At 39.3% G+C, this 20,515-nt stretch overlaps 1 long non-coding RNA gene across 1 annotated transcript in view; it reads right to left on the reverse strand.

The window, feature by feature from the left end:
* Positions 1–6,096: 6,096 nt before the first annotated feature.
* Positions 6,097–20,515, reverse strand: part of LOC142109532 (uncharacterized) — a 120,132-nt gene continuing 105,713 nt past the window's right edge. The window contains exons 2-4 of the long non-coding RNA XR_012680413.1: positions 8,075–8,190; positions 7,188–7,294; positions 6,097–6,249 (exon numbers count right to left, since the gene is read on the reverse strand). This is a non-coding gene — a long non-coding RNA (uncharacterized LOC142109532). The remainder of the gene's footprint in view (positions 6,250–7,187; positions 7,295–8,074; positions 8,191–20,515) is intronic.

The raw sequence follows: 20,515 nt of genomic DNA on the forward strand, positions 1-20,515 counted from the left end.
TAGCAGGAGACCCTAACTGATATGAGCTTACAATAAGTTTGCTAGGAGGACACTATTTTTTAAAACAAAATGAACAAAAACTGCAGTAATTCATCATTCGGCGACATAAAGGTGGCGCTGTGGTTAGCATTGCTGCCTAACTAGACCATGATGTACCTTGATGAAATCTGTGCAGAAGAGGAAACAGAGTTGTGTTTTAGCTTTTCTGGGGTGACGAGAGGGAAGAGTTGAAAACAAGTCCATGTATACAATCGGGAATGGTGTATTAACAGCCACACAGACCTTGCCCTAAAGCCTTTTTCCTAATTCTGTCTCTTGCAAAGAAGTTGATTGAAGAGAGACCTTGGTTCCTATTCTTCACCTGGCCTGGCAGAACCCCTGATGGCAGTGGAACACAGATGGAATGCACGGATATGGTGGCTTATAAGGATCATTTCCAGTAGCTTAAAGCGTACCTCCTCCAATGTGCTTTGTCCTGTTAATGCCCTCTCCCCATCCCCTGCTCTAAACACTGCAAACTCAAAAATTGGAACAAAAAGATGTTACTGCAACTTAGCGTAATTGAACACAAGTAAAAATGCCAGTGGGTATTGTAACTCCATTAACAATTATTTCTTATGTCAGACCAATTTACATTTTTTATACAAATATTAAGAATATCACATTTAAAAGGCGCCAGTGAAAGATCTTCAAACTACTCCCTGGGGACAATATGCAAATCATCAAACAATGTAGTGAGAAATAAAGTATTAATACAATTGCAAATCAGTAATTATGTCACATATACCCATAGATATAACCTTATATTGTCCAAATTAGGAAGTCAAATAAATGCACATTTGGACATAGCGTCTCATTGAATTGAACTTTTCTTGCCATAATTGTTTACCGAGTTCAGAGTAATACGTCCAGGCATTAGAATTATCAATCAGGCCCTTCCTATATTCTTTCTAATATGCAAATTAGGGTAAGATATGAGTTTGATATTCAACAGAATCTTTTCTAAAAAGTTTGTGCATTTGGCCAAATTGTAGCAGATCTAATGGATTTGGTGCTGACGTAAACAAAAAAACACACACACCTCTTATATATATTATTATTATTATAAAAATGTATTCATATAGCACCAGCTTATTCATTATCGTTTTTAAATTGGGATATCTTAAGATAATTGATTTTATTTGCAATTGTTCCTATGAATAGCCTCCTGCTATGTAGTTATTATTAAAACATAGTCAAGACATGTGCTTTGTTAAGAAAAAAAATCCTATTTTTTGACAAGTTCATAAGTAGTGGTCTTTAAAGTTACTTATAGTGTTTTCTATGTTTAAGGATGTTAATATGATGTTTATTTATTATTACTTATATAGTGCCTTCATATTCTGAAGCGCTTATTAGTTATTACTAATAAAACAATACAGCGCTGCGTAATTAGTGGCGCTATATAAATAAATAAATGATCATGATAACAAAAGTGGGTTCTTGCAAAAAGACAAAAAGGTAAAGTGATTCTACTTGCAAGCAATTTATGGCAAAATAGGAGTTAAATACATGATCTTAAGTGTCACATATTTCATATTGGTCAGCCAGGTTGCAGTGGGACAAGTGCTTAGTGGGGCTATATACAGGGCCACCAGGAAGAATTTTGTGCCCTGATACAGCAACTTCTTGGGGTCCCTTCCATAGTTGCAGAAGGGGGTGTGGCCAAACCAGTTGTGTGGCTCCTCCCACAACATAGGCAGGCCAGGGCCCCCAGGCAGGTCCAGGCCCCAGTACATTGTACCTAACCCCTCCCTCCTCTCAGTGCCACTGGCTATATGACCCAGTCACACAGTAATGTTGGTTTAGATATCAGAGGGTTGTTTGAGTATAGAAAGAGAATACATGTAAGTTTTATGTGAACTAAGTAGAGTGGTGGCAAATGGGGTAGAATAGCCTGGGGAGGTTAAGAGGGTGGTTCGGGAATTTAATAAGCTTGCCTTTATGCCAGTATGTATTCATGATTCAACTCTGGTCACATGATAACATGCCTTGACTTAAGAGTAGCAACTAGCCTGATAAGATGAATTCCAGAATATCTTTGTAGTGATGGTGCTGTATAACTGAAAGCGATTCCACAGATGATCAATTCTAGTGCAGAAGAAATCTCCACATGTGCAATTCCTGGTTCATTGTGCATTAATATAGAGTTAGTTACAGTTCTGGCGTTTTACTACTAGTTTGATCAAATTAAAAATATAGTTTAGAAAGACATTTTAAGGATGTAAAGGTGGAACTCTGTGTAATCACTGTATTTGTACAGCAGTATGGAATAAGCTGTTGCTTTATAAGTAACAACAATGCCATTTGCTTTCAGTATATCATTATTTTGATTGATATACTATCATATATCGATTCATATATCGATTGTAATAGTGTTATTATTGTACAATGCAGAAGTATACTTAATATAATTTATTTATGAAGAAAAAGGCAGTGTGGTGAGTGCATATTGTAAAAATAAATGACAAATATACTTAAAAGTAAACAAACTACTGCAAAAGGTAAGGGTGTCTTTAAAATCTGGAAAGTCTACAAGTCTATAGCAGGAAAATAATTTAATATTAGGTGGGAATAAATTTCAAGTGAAGGGTGAGTAGTGTGAGGGTTGAGGATGGAAATACAACTGAAGGATTAGGTTTTATCCTGAATGAGTTCTTGCACAATTGGGCAGCACGGTGGCCTAGTGGTTAGCACTTCTGCCTCACAGCACTGGGGTCATGAGTTTGAATCCTGACCATGGCCTTATCTGTGTGGAGTTTGTATGTTCTCCCCGTGTTTGCGTGGGTTTCCTCTGGGTGCTCCGGTTTCCTTCCACAATCCAAAAACACACTGGTAGGTTAATTGGCTGCCATCAAATTGACCCTACTCTGTATGTGTGTGTTAGAGAATTTAGACTTTAAGCTCCAATTGGGCAGGGAATGATGTGAGTGAGTTCTCTGTACAGCGCTGCAGAATTATTGGCGCTATATTGATGATAATTATTTAAAGTATGAGCGTCTTCTTTAATCTTTTTGCTTCAGTTAAGTCGCTGACTAAATCCTCTCCAATGCCTGTAACATTTACATAGTCTGTATTATAGTCCAACAAATGAAACTTATAGAGACATGTGTGTGTCTAGTAACCGTTACGTCGTCCATCGTAGCCTTAATCAGCGGAAGGAAGGGAGGAGGAGGATAAAACCCTGTTAAAAATCATCAAAGGTACAAATAGTATTATTAAATACAACAAAAAAAATAATACTTGGTGTTTAATTGAATATACTATAATTTCTCAGCAAATGTATAATGAGCCCTAATAAAACAAATACATAGTAATTCTGTGAGATTTTCTTTAAAGCAGAGGCCAAGGTAAAATGTCAGATTTTCGAGAATAACAATAAAGTGAAGATTGACATTAACCAGATCAGGCTATAAATACCACACAAAAAGACCAAACAAAATCTTTGCTGACTGAACCTCTATTGTAACGATATTCCTAGGACATGTCAGGCTAAACTCACAGGAGAGGACAGAAACATGACTACCAGGCTGTTTCATGGAAAGATTAACAGCTGACCGCTTAAATATTTCGATTTGTCTTTGAAATACATTTACAATAGAAGACGTTATATTTTAAAACCCTTCATATTATAGATACGTGGCATTTTTAACATGTTTTGAAAACTTTGCAAATGGGCGGCACATTTAAAATTCTAAAGTAATATTAACTTTCTATCCTGAATAAAATATTATAGTAATGCAATGTCCCTTTAATTTACAAGTAACAAAGTATCATTTCAGAACAAGACACTTTGCAGAATCTCATTGCTCCTCCTTTCAAGAGTGCTGATTTATATATTGTAGCAGCACAGTAAATATTAATATTCTTACTGTGTTCTAAGGGCCTTTATTGGAGACATATTTTGTACAATAAAAGCAAACTCAAAACAGTTTTTTATTTGATTTCTTTATTGCTGAACAGCTGCCGAACTGCTTCTGCTTCCTTTATTTTTAAGAATTCCAGCTCTGGGCTGTTCTCTCAAATTAGTTAATGTTGAGCATCATTTTTTTTTAAATTTTGTTATTATTTATTTCCTTTATTTTGCATTACAAATTACCTTATATTTGCACATTGATAGACATTTGTGGGTGTACAGGGGCCATTTGAGAGTGTCTCCGCATCACAGGAGAGAGAGTTGGGATATGATTCAACTACTGCTGCTTTAACCTCAGTTAATTAATGTCCTATTAATTAAAGTTTGGTTCTGCGTGTTCAGATTTATACTATTCTTTATTTGGAGAGTGACCAGGTAGAAGGAAGAGAACAGCGTCCTACCAAGGGAAGAAATGGTACTGGTCCAGCTACTAGCTGTAACTTAGACACCAGGGGGTATATTTACTAAACTGCGGGTTTGAAAAAGTGGAGATGTTGCCTATAGCAACCAATCAGATTATAGGGCCTAATTCAATAAGGATCTTAACTTAAGAAGCTTCTTATGTAAGTCTCCTGGACAAAACCATGTTACAATGCAAGGGGTGTAAATTAGGTTTATGTTTTGCACATAAGTTAAATACTGACTGTTGTTTCATGTAGCACAAAAATATCAACTTTAAATTTCAGTGTACAAATAAGCTATCAAGTATTTGTAGAACTAAAAATATTAAAATATAATGTTAAATATTCTCAATAGCTACTGTTCCTAATTTCCGAAGCTGTGTACACATCTTGTTGGGCACTTAGAGATGGATCCAAGTTGTCTCTGTACACACATTTCCTTGGCACCTGTCCACCAAAACTTTCTCCGCATTGGGGTTGCTGAGGAAACCATATTGGATTGTGTAAAAACATGTCACCCAATGTTAGATATATTCCCCCCTACCAATCCAGTGCAAAAACATGCAAAAATAACATAAATAATAATAATAATAATAATAATAATAAATAATAGTAAAATAGTAAAATAAAATAAGCTAAAAGGGCTAGTGAGTTTCCTCTAGAATACTTTCTAGGAACTAGACCATGAGACCCATTTTGCCATATTTCGTATGGGTGTCAAATATTCCTTCAAATAATGTCTGAATTTCACACAGAAGGTCATGCTGCTGAATTTGCGCAGGTATACCTAGATTTCTGTCAAAGCACATGGCTTTGCAGAGAAAATGGAGACACTCGTTGAGAAGTAGAAGTTTGTACCTACTACTTGGTGGAGCTAGGCAGAATGAGGAGCATTCTTAGGGACGTTCCTTGCATAAGAGTGCACAGCCATTTCCACTGCACAAAAGGATGATTCAGCACTTGGGGTCATGAGTTTGATTCCCGACCATGGCCTTATCTGTGTGGAGTTTGTATGTTCTCCCCATGTTTGCCAGGGTTTCCTCTAGGTCTCTCTTACTCTGCATGTGTGGGGCAGCACGGTGACTTAGTGGTTAGCACTTCTGCCTCACAGCACTGGGGTCATGAGTACGATTCCCGACCATGGCCTTATCTGTGTGGAGTTTGTATGTTCTCCCTGTGTTTGCGTGGGTTTCCTCCGGGTGCTCCGGTTTCCTCCCACACTCCAAATACATACTAATAGGTTAATTGGTTGCTATCAAATTGACCATGTCTCTGTCTGTGTGTGTGAGTGTATGTGTGTGTGTATTAGGAAATTTAGATTGTAAGCTCCAATGGAGCAGAGACTGATGTGAATGAGTTCTCTGTACAGCACTGTGGAATTAGTAGCACTATATCAATAAATGGTGATGATGATGATGTGTGTATGTTAGGGAATTTAGACTGTAAGCTCCAGTGGGGCATGGGCAGATGTGTGAGTGAGTTCTCTGTACAGCGCTGCAGAATTAATGGCGCTATATAATTAGATGCTGCTGCTGATGATAATTCAGCAATTACAGACATTCCTATAGATTGTAAGCTTGTGAGCAGGGACCTCTTACCTCTTTGTCTGTTTTACCCAGTATTGTTTATTACAGTATTTGTCTCCAATTGTAAAGCACTATGGAATTTTCTGGCACTATATAAATAAATGTTGATGATGATGATGATGATTCCAGAAGAAAGGTGCAAAAGAAACATCACTGTACTTAAATAGACTTTATCTTCCAGCTTCCACGTGAGCTTTCCACCAGGCTCTTTTTACCATTCAGGCAGATTTATTAGTTGTCTAGTCCTTGGGATCTGACTGTGACGCAGATTGGAATTGCTGTATGCAGTTATATCCAGATTGCTGGTCTGTGTCATATGAAAAAGGAAACACATATTAATACCTCTGTCTATATGACATAAAGTAAGTGCTGAATAATAAATACGATTCAGAGAGATAAGGCAATATATTCAGCAAATGCTGCAGGAAGAAACGCACAAAGCCATAAAAAAAAGTCATGTGAAGGTGGAAAATTATTGGCCATTGTAAACAAAGAAAAAAAAACTGATTCTTGTAGCTCATGATATATTCTCTTGACAACTCCATATAACCAGATGGTAGCTATGATCAGTGGTTACTGGTATTGTTACACTCTGTAGCTACAATAGGTTGTGTCACACATGGGCTACACAGTGGCACAGTGGTCAGCATGGCTTGGGGTTTTGAGTTTGATTCCCTGACCAGGGCCCTGTATGGAGTTTGTTTGTTCTCCCTGTGTTTGTGTGGGGTTCCTCTGGGCGCTCCGAATTCCTCCCACACTTTAAAGACATACATAGTAGGGTGACTGCTGACTACAATGGACCCTAGTGTGTGGTGTTTAGGGGAATTTAGATTGTAAGCTCCAATGCGGCAGGAACTGACGTGGAGGACAAATATTCCCTGTGTAATGCGATGGGGCTCTATAAACAATACTAGTTTTCTTTATATAACCTTACTGTCATTTTTCAGGTAACTAAAGACTATTTATAAGAAAAGTTTAGCTTAGATGAATATTCTATCTGTCTCATTGCACAGTGGGAGCCCATTTAAATGCATTCCTATATCGCCCGTTCAAATAATTCGGAACATTTGACATCCTTCCTTACAATTGTTTAGTTAACTATGAGCTGCGTGAACCGTGTCTGTTATTTTTTTTAAAGTACTTAGGTGAACTTTTAAACGTGTTATTTGATTGCCTGTCACCCTGTTAATAAATATGCAGCGTGTCCTACCGATATATACTAATAAAGTGACATTATTTACTTACCATATTTAGGAGATAAAGCAGCCCCTGCCTCACCGATCATCTTTCATCATTCAGCCCGGGCGTCCTAATGAATTCCTTCTCAATTTGTTCCTCCTTTTCCGCTCGTCCTATACAAATTAAACACAATGGGAGATGGTGAGGGTGAGGACATGTTTACTAATTCTTTTTTCCCACAGGAGTCAATTGAGGAAAATCTGCCACTGAATGGGATTTTAACAATTTATTTTTTGACCATAGGGTCAAATCAAAAGAAAACTGATAGCGAAACTAAATAGGGCCCTTAAGGAAAGTTAAGTCAACCACCACAGGTTTCTGGCGCAGCAGGAATTACTTGATTGACAAGGGCTGAGCCACTGGCTATATTATCTTTGTAGTATATCACATGTCAAAACTTCCCTCCTAAGAATAACACAAATGACCTCCATGGTGCCACAAGTCCTCTGTGACCTTTTTAGTAGCCATAACAGTGGCTAAAACAACACAAATACATCAAGCAGGGCTTTTTTTTTTTTTAATAGGACCTGGTGAAGTTTTATTTCAATCCTAGTAGTTAACTCGAATTAAAATAAAAACTTGAGTAACATCAGCTCTCTTCCGTACAGAGGAGCTTTGTACGGCATTGCTAAGCTGTAAACTCTAAGTAACACAATGGGAAGCAACAGATATTTAAGCAATTGCCTATTTATTTGATCTTAGGTAATCTAGACAGAAGGAATTGTACTACAATAGATCTCTCACTTTATGGCACCGTTATTGCAATTTTTGTTTTTCATAGCACCTTACTTTTATGTCTTATTATAGGTTAGTGTTATGCTTGTATTTGTTGAATGTGTATCAGTATTGTCTAGATACTTCATAAATAAAGTGAATATTATTTTGTTACCTACTTTACACTGTCTTGTTTTTTCTTCAAGATGTTGACTTTGACTGCAGGTGGTAATTAAGAATTCCTTTCCTTTAGGTATGGTTTATGCCTCTAACATTAAGATAAACTGCAAGGGTCCTGAAATGATAAATCAGGGTATAGTAAGTCAAGGAAATGCCCGAGCTAAAGCAAATGTATATACACAGAAGTGTAATGAATACTCTCTATTGGATTTATACATAGAGCATATATAGATTGTAAGATATATGCATGTAGAAAATATGCCATATACATATGTTCTCATTTTCTAGCGGCTACCTTCTACTTGAACAGGATGAATGGGGAAATGAAATATTCAACATTGTAAGCTGTTGTCACACAAGCACTTTTTTCCCACTGTATTTCTTTCCCTTGAGGAAAACACAGGACTTGATTTTATTTATTTATTTATTTTGCCCAGACATCTTATAGAATTCTATGAGCAGCATTTACAACGCTACAAGGGCATTCCACTGCCTTATGCCAATAGCAGCCAACTATCTTACCCTGATGGCCCCAGTACTTCCGGGTACCAGGCTTTGGAATTAATGACTGCAATAATAGTGCAACAATCACCTGCGCTTCCTAGAGTTTCACTCTGTCAGTCATCCCCATGAAGTGGAGCTGACAGTGAACATCCAGATGGGGCTGGCTCTCAGCTAAGTACTGGACTGTGGGGATGGGTCATGATGGGACCCATGGGATGTTTGACTAGCATTTAAAATTAAATCCATCATTAAGTCCTTTAGGTTGCAATGCTCTAGGAAATAAAGTAAATAAAGTAAAATTTTCTTTAGAGGACTCTGAAACAGACTCATCTCAGCAGCATTATGTTTAGTTCTTCGGCAATACATTTTGGCTATTATGTTTCACACCACATTGGTGCGTCTCGATTAGATTATGAGATGCTTGCTTATGTTGTTTACAGTTGGAATAAACATAATATTGATATAATGGACCTAACAACTCTTATCACTGGAACCCTGGGATTTCGTTTTCCAGCCCAGTACATTTGATGCCACATAAAAATACATGTGTAAAACATATTGGAATGTTAATGGAAGATGAATTTGATTGATGTTGAGCAAATTTGGAATTACAGCCCTCTTTGTTATGATGCTTGGTGACACTAGTTTTCCAGTTGTTTGAATATGTGGTTCAACTGTTATCTGTAAACTTACTAATGAAATAATTTAAACAATTGTGGCAAAAATAATCATTCAAGATGAATAATGAACAAATGAGACCTCCCATGGCATCCATTTGTCTTTGATTGTACACAACCTGCCTGACTGTGGATTGATGAAGGGCAGAATATTTAGTGATCATTTCTCCTATAACATCACCATCAGCAACAATATTCTATCTTGGTGTTAAGAAATCTCTTCAAAAAAATCTATGATCTGCACATCAATCTGTGAAGATGCCAACCCAAGCTACAATTATTATAAGGTGCATTTCTTTGTGGTGTGAATACTTTTTTGTATTCGTAATTTTTGTTCGTCCTGTTTGTTTGTAAGTAATTTTTGAAGTGGGTAGGGCTACATCCAACAACATATAATCAATCAGAGCATTTTGATGTTCACAAGGCAGTGAGTAAGATTTAGGGCCTGATTCATTAAGGATCTTAACTTGAGAAACTTCTTATTTCAGTCTCCTGGACAAGACCATGTTACAATGCAAGGGGTGAAAATGAGTATTCTGTTTGGCACATAGGTTAAATACCGACTGTTTTTTCATGTAGCACACAAATATCAACTTTATATTTCAGTGTACAAGTAAGCTATCAAGTATTTGTGTGCTACATGAAAAACAAGTCAGTATTTAACTTATGTGCAAAACAGAATACTCATTTGCACCCCTTGCATTGTAACATGGCTTTGTCCAGGAGACTGAAATAAGAAGTTTCTCAAATTAAGATCCTTAATGAATCAGGCCCTTAATGTTGTGTTTCAATTGTGTATAGGGTTTATCAGCAATACTGGATATATGTGGACTTTGCATATAAACATTCCTGACATTTTTCTGGGCTGGTACTTAAAAAACCTGCTTAGAATCAATGGCACCCAACAGAGTCACCCTCTTATCTTCTTTACCAAAGCATCACACGGTAACACACTCCGTTATGCTACTGCCGTACTTTGCCGGTACTTGAATCTCCCCCCTTTATGTAGGATTTATGATGTTACAATTGTGTCATTACATCTCATAGGAATCCACATAATAAAGGTTTCATTCATAATGCTTTCTGTTAGCAGCTTCAGACAATATACCTGAAGCACAGTATTTGTTGCTTAGAGGCCAGAACAAGTGAAAATCATAATTGTTTTTTTTTTATAATAATAAGTAAGTGATTGTTTTACCACTAATCTAGCTGAAAAAATATCTTTGAAATACCTATTGTGCTTTTATGAAAGATTGCCATACATGCCATTTAGAGATGAGCAAACTGTTTAAGCTAATTTCTAATGAATGTCACTCTTTCCTAGCCAGTTCATCAGGTCATGCTGGGAAATTTACAGAATTTTTAAAACAAAAATGTCTTTGAAATTATTTTCTTTTTGTTTGCAACAGGGGAGAAATAACAACACAGTGATCACATGTTCTATATAAAAATGTTTTTGTACCAATGAAAGTATAGGTCTGCACTTAGATAAGCTCTGTACCCTATCTCCAACATAGTCATTATGGGCAGCACGATGGCAAGTGGTTAGCACTTCTGCCTCACAGCGCTGGGGTCATGAGTTCAATTCCCGATCATGGCCTTATCTGTGAGTAGTTTGTATGTTCTCCCCGTGTTTATGTGGTTTTCCTCCGGGTGCTCTGGTTTCCTCCCACACTCCAAAAACATACTGGTAGGTTATTTGGCTGCTATCAAAAATTGACCTTAGTCTCTCTCTCTCTCTCGGTATGTGTATGTGCATGTGTATGTTAGGGAATTTAGACTGTAAGCCCAATGGGACAGGGACTGATGTGAATGAGTACAGTGCTGTACAGCGCTGCGAAATCAGTGACGCTATATAAATAAATGGTGTTGATGATGAAGACAGTGGGGGATTAAAAATTGGTATGGAGGAGTGTGTAGACACCAAGGACAGGGCTGCTTTGGAAAACCATCTCAGCTCAACTGCTGGATCCAGAGAGCTCAGCTAGCCTTGCCATCTCTTTTCGTCCTTTCATGATCTATGCAACCTCCTTGGTGAAAGAAGCTGCCAACAAAATTTTGCAAACATGGAGAACAAGTGTCATGATGCTTTTTCCAGCAGTGAGCATGATGCCAAAGAAAGTAACATGGCACACGGCGAATCCAAGCTGGCAGATAACCACAAGACTGCCCACGCAGTGCAAGAGCAAAAGTCTTTTCCAGGACCAGAAGAGGAAAAAGTTTCAGTTGAGATAAGTAGCTAAGGACAGTCATGGTTGCCAGTAACTGTTGGGCAGCACGGTGGCTCAGTGGTTAGCACTTCTGCCTTACAGCACTGGGGTCATGAGTTCAATTCCCAACCATGGCCTTATCTGTGAGGAGTTTGTATGTTCTCCCCGTGTTTGCGTGGGTTTCCTCCAGGTGCTCCAGTTTCCTCCCACACTCCAAAAACATACTGGTAGGTTAATTGGCTGCTTACAAAATTGATCCTAGTCTGTGTGTGTGTGTGTGTGTATGTGTGTGTGTTAGGAAATTTAGACTGCAAGCCCCAATGGGGCAGTGACTGATGGGAGTAATTTCTCTGTATAGCGCTGCGGAATCAGTGGCGCTATATAAATAAATGGTGATGATGATGATGATGATGATGATGTCTTGCCATTTCTACAGTGACTGCTTCGTTTTTCATGCTTCCACTTTCGACTGTGTCTCCACACTCCGGCTCTACCACACCACTGGTAATGACACAGAAATGCCAGTCACTAGTGGCTGATTTAATATTGGTGGCTGCTAAAGGTTTCTGCCTTACAGTAGCCACACACACTTTCTCCATCACCACCAACTGTGTCCAGCAGCATGCAGGATGCCAAAGGAAAATACCGGGCACACAGCTACCCCAAGCTGGCAGTCAGCCACAAGACTACCCATGCAGTTCAATAGTAAAAGCCTTTTACAGAACAAGAAGAGGAATGAGGTTTAGTCTAGATCAGTGTTTCCCAAGCTCAGTCCTCAGGGATCCCCAAAAGTGCAGGTTTTCCAGGTCACAAGTGAAATAATTATACCACCTGTGGATCATTGAAAATGTGTCAGTCAGTAATGAACACACCTGTGCTCCAGCAAAGAGATATAGAAAACAAGAACTGTTTAGAGAAATAAAGACAGACATGGGTGCTAGTAGCTCACTATCTTGACATTTCTACAGTGACTGGTTCATTCTTAATTTCTCACTTTCCACTGTGCCTCCTCACTCCAGCTGTACCACACCACTGGTAGTTACACAGGAATCTGCATAATACATATATATATATATATATATATATATATATATGTATCCAACAAAGTGAGGAGGTAAAAGTCTGCATTCCAATGCCAGATGTGGAGTATAACTGTCATAGGTTTAGAGAGATGGTCTTCGATGTTCCTCTTGCTAATGCATCATTTTTGAGCGACCTGTAATTTGCTAAGAGAGATCTTTCGTTAGACCTAAGCACACTAACGATGATATTAATGTGCATTAAGGTAAACCCACTCCCAAATGAACTAGGGAGCAGGAGAAGTCATCATTAAACTGAAAACGAGTGATTGCTTTTTCCACATTGATGTACATGGGTGAGATGTGGTTTACTTAGAGGACACATCACTATGGGGCACAGAAACCTTAATGAGTCTATGCTTATGTTTCCCTGACATTCCGGTTAAACAGCTGAAATGTGTCCATTAATGTCAATTGTCAGTTTTGGTTCTAATAGCATTAAAACAAAAAACTCCACAAAGTAACTTTATGTTAGTCTGAATTTGCAGGTTGAAACTGTGGATTTAAATAGCCAGGAAGAAAGAAAATAACTGTACATATTTGAAGACAAGCTACCTGAGATTAGATTTCTTTATTTTATTATTATTATTATAATTTGCTAATTCCACTTAATTTATATAAATAAACCATGAGCACATGTTCACTGGGTGATGTGTACATGTGAAGTAATGTGAATAGGTGACATAGTATGGGACGAATCACCCTATGCCCTTTCCCTCCTCTAGAACTCCCCCCCTCAAGTGACGTCCTCTATTCACAACTTCTTACATTGTGTAACGCTAGTAGAGAGGCTGTGCAGCTACTGTTCCTTGGTGTCAGACTAGGAGTGTGGTACTGGGCTGTACCAGAGCCATCTTAACACATGGGCATGCTGGGCAGTTGCCCAGGGGCCCCACAGGCACATGGGTCTCCTAGGCTTGCCAACTTTTCAGTATATTATTCTGAGAAATTTACTCAGAACCTTCAAACCCTCTTTAACCTCAGTATCAGCTGTTATCTGTACATGCAATCTTGCTCTTTTCGAATACATATCTGGGACCTTGATGAAAACAAAGTACCCGTACTAATCGTACATAAGTGTGTGAGTGGTTGTGTAGGTAGGGCCCCAGTGCACCGCTTTGCCCGGGAGCCTATAATGCTGTTAAGACGGCCCTAGTTGTGACATCATATCACAGCGCCACAATCCAAGCCCATCAGTGAGAGGGAGGAACAGCAGTCTGCAACTTCACAGGCAAGAATGTGGCTACTCCAGCAGCCAGCTTCTAGTGTGGGGGCACAGGGGATTATAAAAACACTTAATGAGTGATATTACGTCTTTCTTTCATTGTTTCCTCCTAAACATTCCCGCCAGAGGCGGAACTAGCAAGCTGTGGGCCCCGATGAAGGGAAGCGGGGAGGAGTGAATTGGGGCCCACAGCTCGCTAGTGCCCTTTGTAGCGGGACGTATTATCTCCATTGGCCCCGACGCACTGCACTAGCTGCACCAATGGTAGTTCTGCTACTGCTTCCCGTCTAGGTAATTGACTTAGGTTGCCTACTGGCAGTGAAGGCCCTCCCTGGAAAACTCAATCCTCTCTGCACAATATACTATATAGCATCATTACCAGCAGTTCAGATCCATCAAACCATAAACAGCAATGACCGACATAGCAGCTTGAGAACAGGAAATTCTCAGTGTAGAACATGCAGCAAGTGACCAGCATAGAGTGCATGTTTAACATAAAATATACCATCCTCTATACAATGCATTTGCCCATTTTTCAATGGAGCACATATAGCCCCATGTATCCTGTACTACAATGTAGCCTATGTGCCTATGTTTCTGCTAATATAATACAGCCCCATATATTGAGTCCAATGCTACAATAGAGCCCCATAAATCCAGTCCAATGTTACAATGCAGCCCCTTGTTCCAGTCATATGTGTCCACTAATGAATTACATATCGGTTTCATAGCAGCTACTAAATATTTGTGTTACTGTCATTCTTCATAATGTTATAACTGCTAGCTCTTCAGTAAATTAAAATCACCAGTTAATAATACAAAGGTATTTAAATAACACCAACACTTGTGAAAAATAAGTAAAGCAATGACTATTTGCAAATCTAGAAAAAAAACTATTAACAAGTGCAAAATCCATCCACCCAGTGCACGAGACACCCTGTATGCCCACTATAGCATGACAGATGTATGTTACAGGATGCTCCTATGGTCAGGGGGATCCTACTCCCCGGACATTAAGTATATAGTACAAGAGAAAGACCTTCAGCGCAAACCTTACATCTCCAATATGAATCACAATGACCATGGACGAATAAAATAAAATTTCTGGTCTCGTACTAAGTAACATACAGATTTATTTCAATAAATAATGTTTTAAAAATCACATTGACATATAGTAGAAGTAATCAATTCATAATCTATACAGTCATTATGTTGTATAAATAATGAGTCCCTTATTTGTAAATAAAATAGATGTCAATTAAAACATATAATAGTACAGATGCAGTTCAATAAAATCTAACTATATTAGTTTCCAAACTTAAGTGTAGTCCTTCCTTACGTAGATCATCCTCTGACTCCGTAAACAGGTAGGCAGCAGGTAGGCAGCAAAGCTACTAATATGCACAGTTTAAACTTTCCAAACCCGATGTGCTGCAGAATGAATAATGTTTTGTAACATTAAGTTCCTTTCAAATGTAAAAATTAAAATGATAGTTCCTGACAATTATTATTATTATTATTATCATCTTTGACTTATAGGGCGCCACAAAGGGTCCGCAGCACCGTACATTAATTATACAGAAACCAGAGAACCAAGACTCAACATGATACAGAAATAACAAAATATATACAAACACAGGTGACAGGGTAAAGCAAATTTGATTATTTCTGGGACAGATAGTGAAAGGGATGGTAGAAATCAGCGAGAAGAAGGCCGAAGCTTAAAAAACAGGGAAAACAGGGCTAGGGAAGCAGGCCAAGAGGTACAGAGGGTGATGGAATAGTAGAAGTAGCACACAAGGAAAGGGGGCCCTGATCATGAGAGCTTACATCCTAAAGGGAAGGGGGAGATACAAATAGGGTGGTAATAAGTGGGGGAGAGAGCCAGGACAAGGAAGTTAGGAGGAGGACTGATAGACTTGAATAAAGAAATGAGTCTTAAGGGCACGCTTGAAGCCTTTGAGAGTAGATGCTAACCTGATGGAACATGGAAGATCGTTCCACAGCAGGGGAGCAGCCCAGGCAAAGTCCTGAAGACGAGAGTGAGAGGAGGTGATCAGTGAAGTAGTGAGGTGGCGGTCACAGGCAGAGCGGAGGGGCCTGGTAGGAGTATAGGTAGAGATGAGATTGGAGATGTAGGGAGGGGAAGATTGACTAAGAGCATTAAAGGTGAGGGTGAGGAGTTTAAATTTAATTCTGTTGGGTATGGGGAGCCAATGTAGTGACTGCTGGAGGGAGACTGTAGAGACAGAGAGGCGGAAGAGAAAAATTAGGCGGGCAGCAGCATTGAGGATAGACTTAAGAGGATCAAGGTGAGAGTCAGGTAGGCCAGAGAGAAGGAGGTTACAGTAGTCAAGGCGAGAGATAACAAGCGAGTGAGCAAGGGTTTTCATAGCTTCCGTGATGAGAAAGGGACTTATCTTAGATATATTCCGAAGGTGGAAGTAGCAGGATTTTGAGAGGGACAGAATGTGATGTGACAATGTGGAACACTCCCAAGAATTGTATTAGTTATCTGGCATTTCTCCAAGCTCCGTGCTGGAGCACTTGATCTGATTTCATGTCCCCACTGGAACGCAACTAATACGCAAAAGTCACTTTTGCTTTCAGGAGCACTGCTGGATTTACTTGTGTCTCAGCAGGTGCCTCAAATGTCAGAAGAACATTTTTTCCCCACTGTTGGCCCCGAAGAATGAACAAAAAAAGCATCAAGGAAATAAAACAGAAATTATATACCACTAGGCATTAACAAACAGACTAAGAGGTATGATCACCCTACTTGCAAGCTTGCAATCTATGGGAAAATAGGAGTAAATACATGAGGTGTAATTCCACACATTCCACCAGATTGAAAAAAATGCCCAGTGAGGCTGATTGAACCAGTCACACGGCAGTGTTGACTTGAGTGTAAGTAGGCTGATTGAAAATAGAAAGAAAACACACATAAACTTTGTCTGCACTGTGCAGAGGGGTAGTAAATAGGAAGTATAATTTAGGGATTTTAAAAAGGTATTTTTGGAATTTGATATGCTTGCCTGAAAAGTGATAATTTGAACATTTGGATGCTAGGCTAAGCCCTGTAGCTGAGAATGGAGCAAGAAATGAGTGAGTATGCAAGGCACAAATCTTAGACAGAGTGGAGGGGTCGAGTTGGGGGATATTTGAGACAAGTGAAGAGATATATGTTTGTGCAATTAGGTTAATGACTGTATGTTAGTAGAATTATTTTCTATTGGATTCTGTAAAGTACAGACAACCAACTGGCAGAGAGGAACAGTAGAAAACATTTGGCAAGGAAAATTAATCTAGATGCTGCAAAGATGATACTAAGGCAAATATATTGAGAGGTAGAGCTTATTGTGATGTTGTTAACAGAACTATAGCTGCTGGATAAGTAGCATTTGTTGACTGTCAGATAAATCTTTAGCTCACTTTGAGTCAGCCAGATGACATCCAAGATGAGTGACGTAACATGAGCCAACACACATAGTGAAGATTCTGCAGAGGATAGATACAGTTAAGTATCATCTGCAAAGAGATGATATTGAAATTCAAAGAAGTTTATTAGATTCCCAAGAGAAGTGGTATATATAACTGTGCAAGAGCTGCAGGTGGGACAGTTTAAGATTGTGTGAGACATTTTTTTTCCATTGCCAGCTGGTTGAGGTTGTTGCTTGTGGTCTTCAAATGCCCATTCAATTGTCTTGTTTAACTAGTAGTGGCAGTTGTTTCAGGAGAGGCAGCAACTGATTATAGAGAGTTATACTAATGACAGTTGGTTCAGTAGATCCAGCAGCTGACTAGAAAGTGTTACAGTAGATATAGTTGGTTTAGGAGATCCAGCAGCTGACTAGAAAGTGTTACAGTAGATATAGTTGTTTCATGAGATCCAGCAGCTGACTAGAAAGTGTTACAATGGATATAGTTGGTTCAGGAGATCCAGCAGCTAATTAGAAGGTGTTATAGTAGATATACTTGGTTCAGGAGATCCAACGGCTGACTAGAATGTGTTATGGTAGGGACAATTTGTGTCAGGAGATCTGGCAGTTGACTAGAACGTGTTACAGTGCGGACAGATGGTTCAGAAGTTGTAAAAATAATTGTAGTATAATAGAGTTTCAAACTACTTTTGTTTTTATTGTAGTGATATTTCTCAGCATGATTTTCCCATTTCTCACTGTTTTTCAGAAATGTTACCTTATTTCTACTTGCAAGAAGAAAGTTATGTGAAACTAGCTTAATGCCCATTGTTGTCCAGGTTTAAATTTTCAAGTTCTTAAGTTATCAATGAGTCTGATGTAATTGTCAACCTTTTAAAAATAATTAGCAGCTTAGCAGCTCTTCCAACACATACATGATGTGGCTGCCCAGTGTTTTTTTTGCCTTTATATTAAATGTTAACCAAATCCATCCAGTTGAAGGCCCTGTACAAGCTCCCCGGATCAAAGTTCTGCTCAGCATACATCAGCGGGAAATCTGACTGGGATCTCAATCCCCTAGTATGTCTTCTGGGATCCAATGTAACCAGTCTGTGAAGTTGTTTTCCAAATCTATGCAGTGGAAGACTCATAACAGGCTCCCCGGGTCAAAGTGCTGCCCAGCATACACCAACAGGAGGTCTGACCGAGACCACTACCCCTTTAAAACCTGACCAGAATCCAACTGGACCACCTTTTATTAGTTTCATTCCAATCAGTGCAGAAGTGTCTGAATGCAGGCTCAGAACATGCTCCCCAGGTCAAAGTTCTGCCCAGCATACAACAACGGGATGTCCGACCGGGAACCTAACCCACATAAAACCGGGCCAGGATCCAACTGGTCCACCCCACATTGGTTTCATCCCAATCAGTGCAGAGATGTCCGAATACTGGCTCAGAACAGGATCCCTAGGTCAAAGTTCTGCTCAGTGTACACCAACGGGAGATACGACTGGGATCTAAACCCCACTAAAACCGGGCCAGGATCCAACTGGACCGCCTCGCATTGGTTTCATCCCAATCGGTGCAGAGGTGTCTGAATGTATAACCGCACAGACAAACAAACAAACAAACAAACCAATGAATTTTGTATATAAGAGAAGAAGTAGGACACACAGCTGATCTAATGTGCATAATTATAATGATCAATTGAATACACTGATCGCAGTCAGCTTGCAAGAGTATAGAGCAATATTTCAATGTTTGGCCAAAGACACCCTGAAGTCATTTCTGCGAGTGGTGCAGAAGAGAAATGATAAGACAATAGAATAAAAGAGCAGAACAAACGAGACATAAGCAAAGGTAAAGAAAAACAAGAAGACTGGAAGAAAAGAACACCAAGAATATTTTTGGAAATGCGAGTTATGGGGGCGGAAAAGATGTTTATTTTTATTCTAACTAAGCACTGTTGTGTAACAGACATGGGTCTTATGGAACCATTGAGCATTACACAAGAACCCTGAGGAGCATCCACAGAACCATGCAAGGCAGCTGAGTTAGCATAGGTAAAGAGCTGATTAGGATAAGGGGACTGTTCTGAGGTGTGATGATAAAGTGATCTTATTGGACTTTGTTTCATTACACAAGGACCCCGCTGGAGGTGGCACAATGTAATCTCTATCTAGCAGTTTCCTTAAGCTAGCTTTCACCTGCCACAGGGTATTTCACACTAAGAGAAAGACCCACTCTTGTGTTCTGACCAGGGTCTGACTATTGTGGTCTGAGGAAACGGATTTGTAATTTCTAATGATCATATTTGCAAAGCAACTTTTGAAACAATTAATTGATGTGTTTTTATTTTAGTTCTTCTTTCAACCAGGGGAAACTTTGAAGTGTATCCCTGGTTTTATCACCAATGCAAACAGTAACTTATAGTAACTAATATAGAAATTATTATTAAATCCATTTTAACATATATAATAGTGTTTTGCATAGATCTGACATCTCCCACACTACTAACTGAGCCTTCCTTCAAGTCGGGAGTTGATGGTGACATGATAATTTGGAAGTGTTCTAACACATCTGCATCCAGCAAACAATATTAAGTTTTAAACATTGTTTGCAGTTATTGGGGGACTAAGAGCTAAATAAAATTGTTTCTGGCCAATCATTGATCCCCAGCAAGACATCATCTTCATGGAGACAGCACGGTGGCTTAGTGGTTAGCACTTCTGTTTTACGGCACTGGGGTCAATTCCTGACCATGGTCTTATCTGTGTGGAGTTTGTATGTTATCCCCGTGTTTGTGTGTGTTTCCTCCCACACTCCAAAATTACTATTAGTAAGTTAATTGGCTGTAACAAATTGACTCAAATTGTCTGTGCATGTGTGTGTGTGTGTGTGTGTGTGTCTTAAGGAATTTAGACTGTAAGCTCCAATGAGACAGGGACTGATGTGAGTGAGTTCTCTGTACAGTGTTGCAGAATTGGTGGCGCTATATAAATAAATGATGATGATGATCGTAACTTTTTTATAGATCAGTCTGCTGGGTAAAACCACCAGAAACACATCTATAAATATTAAAATAGGGGTACATATGCAGGCCCGGCGCTCCCATTAGGCAAGGTTAGGCACTTGCCTAGGGCGCCGGGCTCTGGAGGGCGCCTGGAGGGCGCCACAGTTTAAAAATTTCGTTAAAACTATGCGGCGACCGCTGACCATACTTTTCACGGCCGCCGCACAGCTTCACATATATCCACAGGGAGGGGGGAGGGACTATTGCTCACCACCACCGCCTCTCTGCTCCGTCTCCTCCCCTCCACTCACTG

Source organism: Mixophyes fleayi, chromosome 1 (assembly GCF_038048845.1).
Source record: "Mixophyes fleayi isolate aMixFle1 chromosome 1, aMixFle1.hap1, whole genome shotgun sequence".
Taxonomy (NCBI): Eukaryota; Metazoa; Chordata; class Amphibia; order Anura; family Limnodynastidae; genus Mixophyes; species Mixophyes fleayi.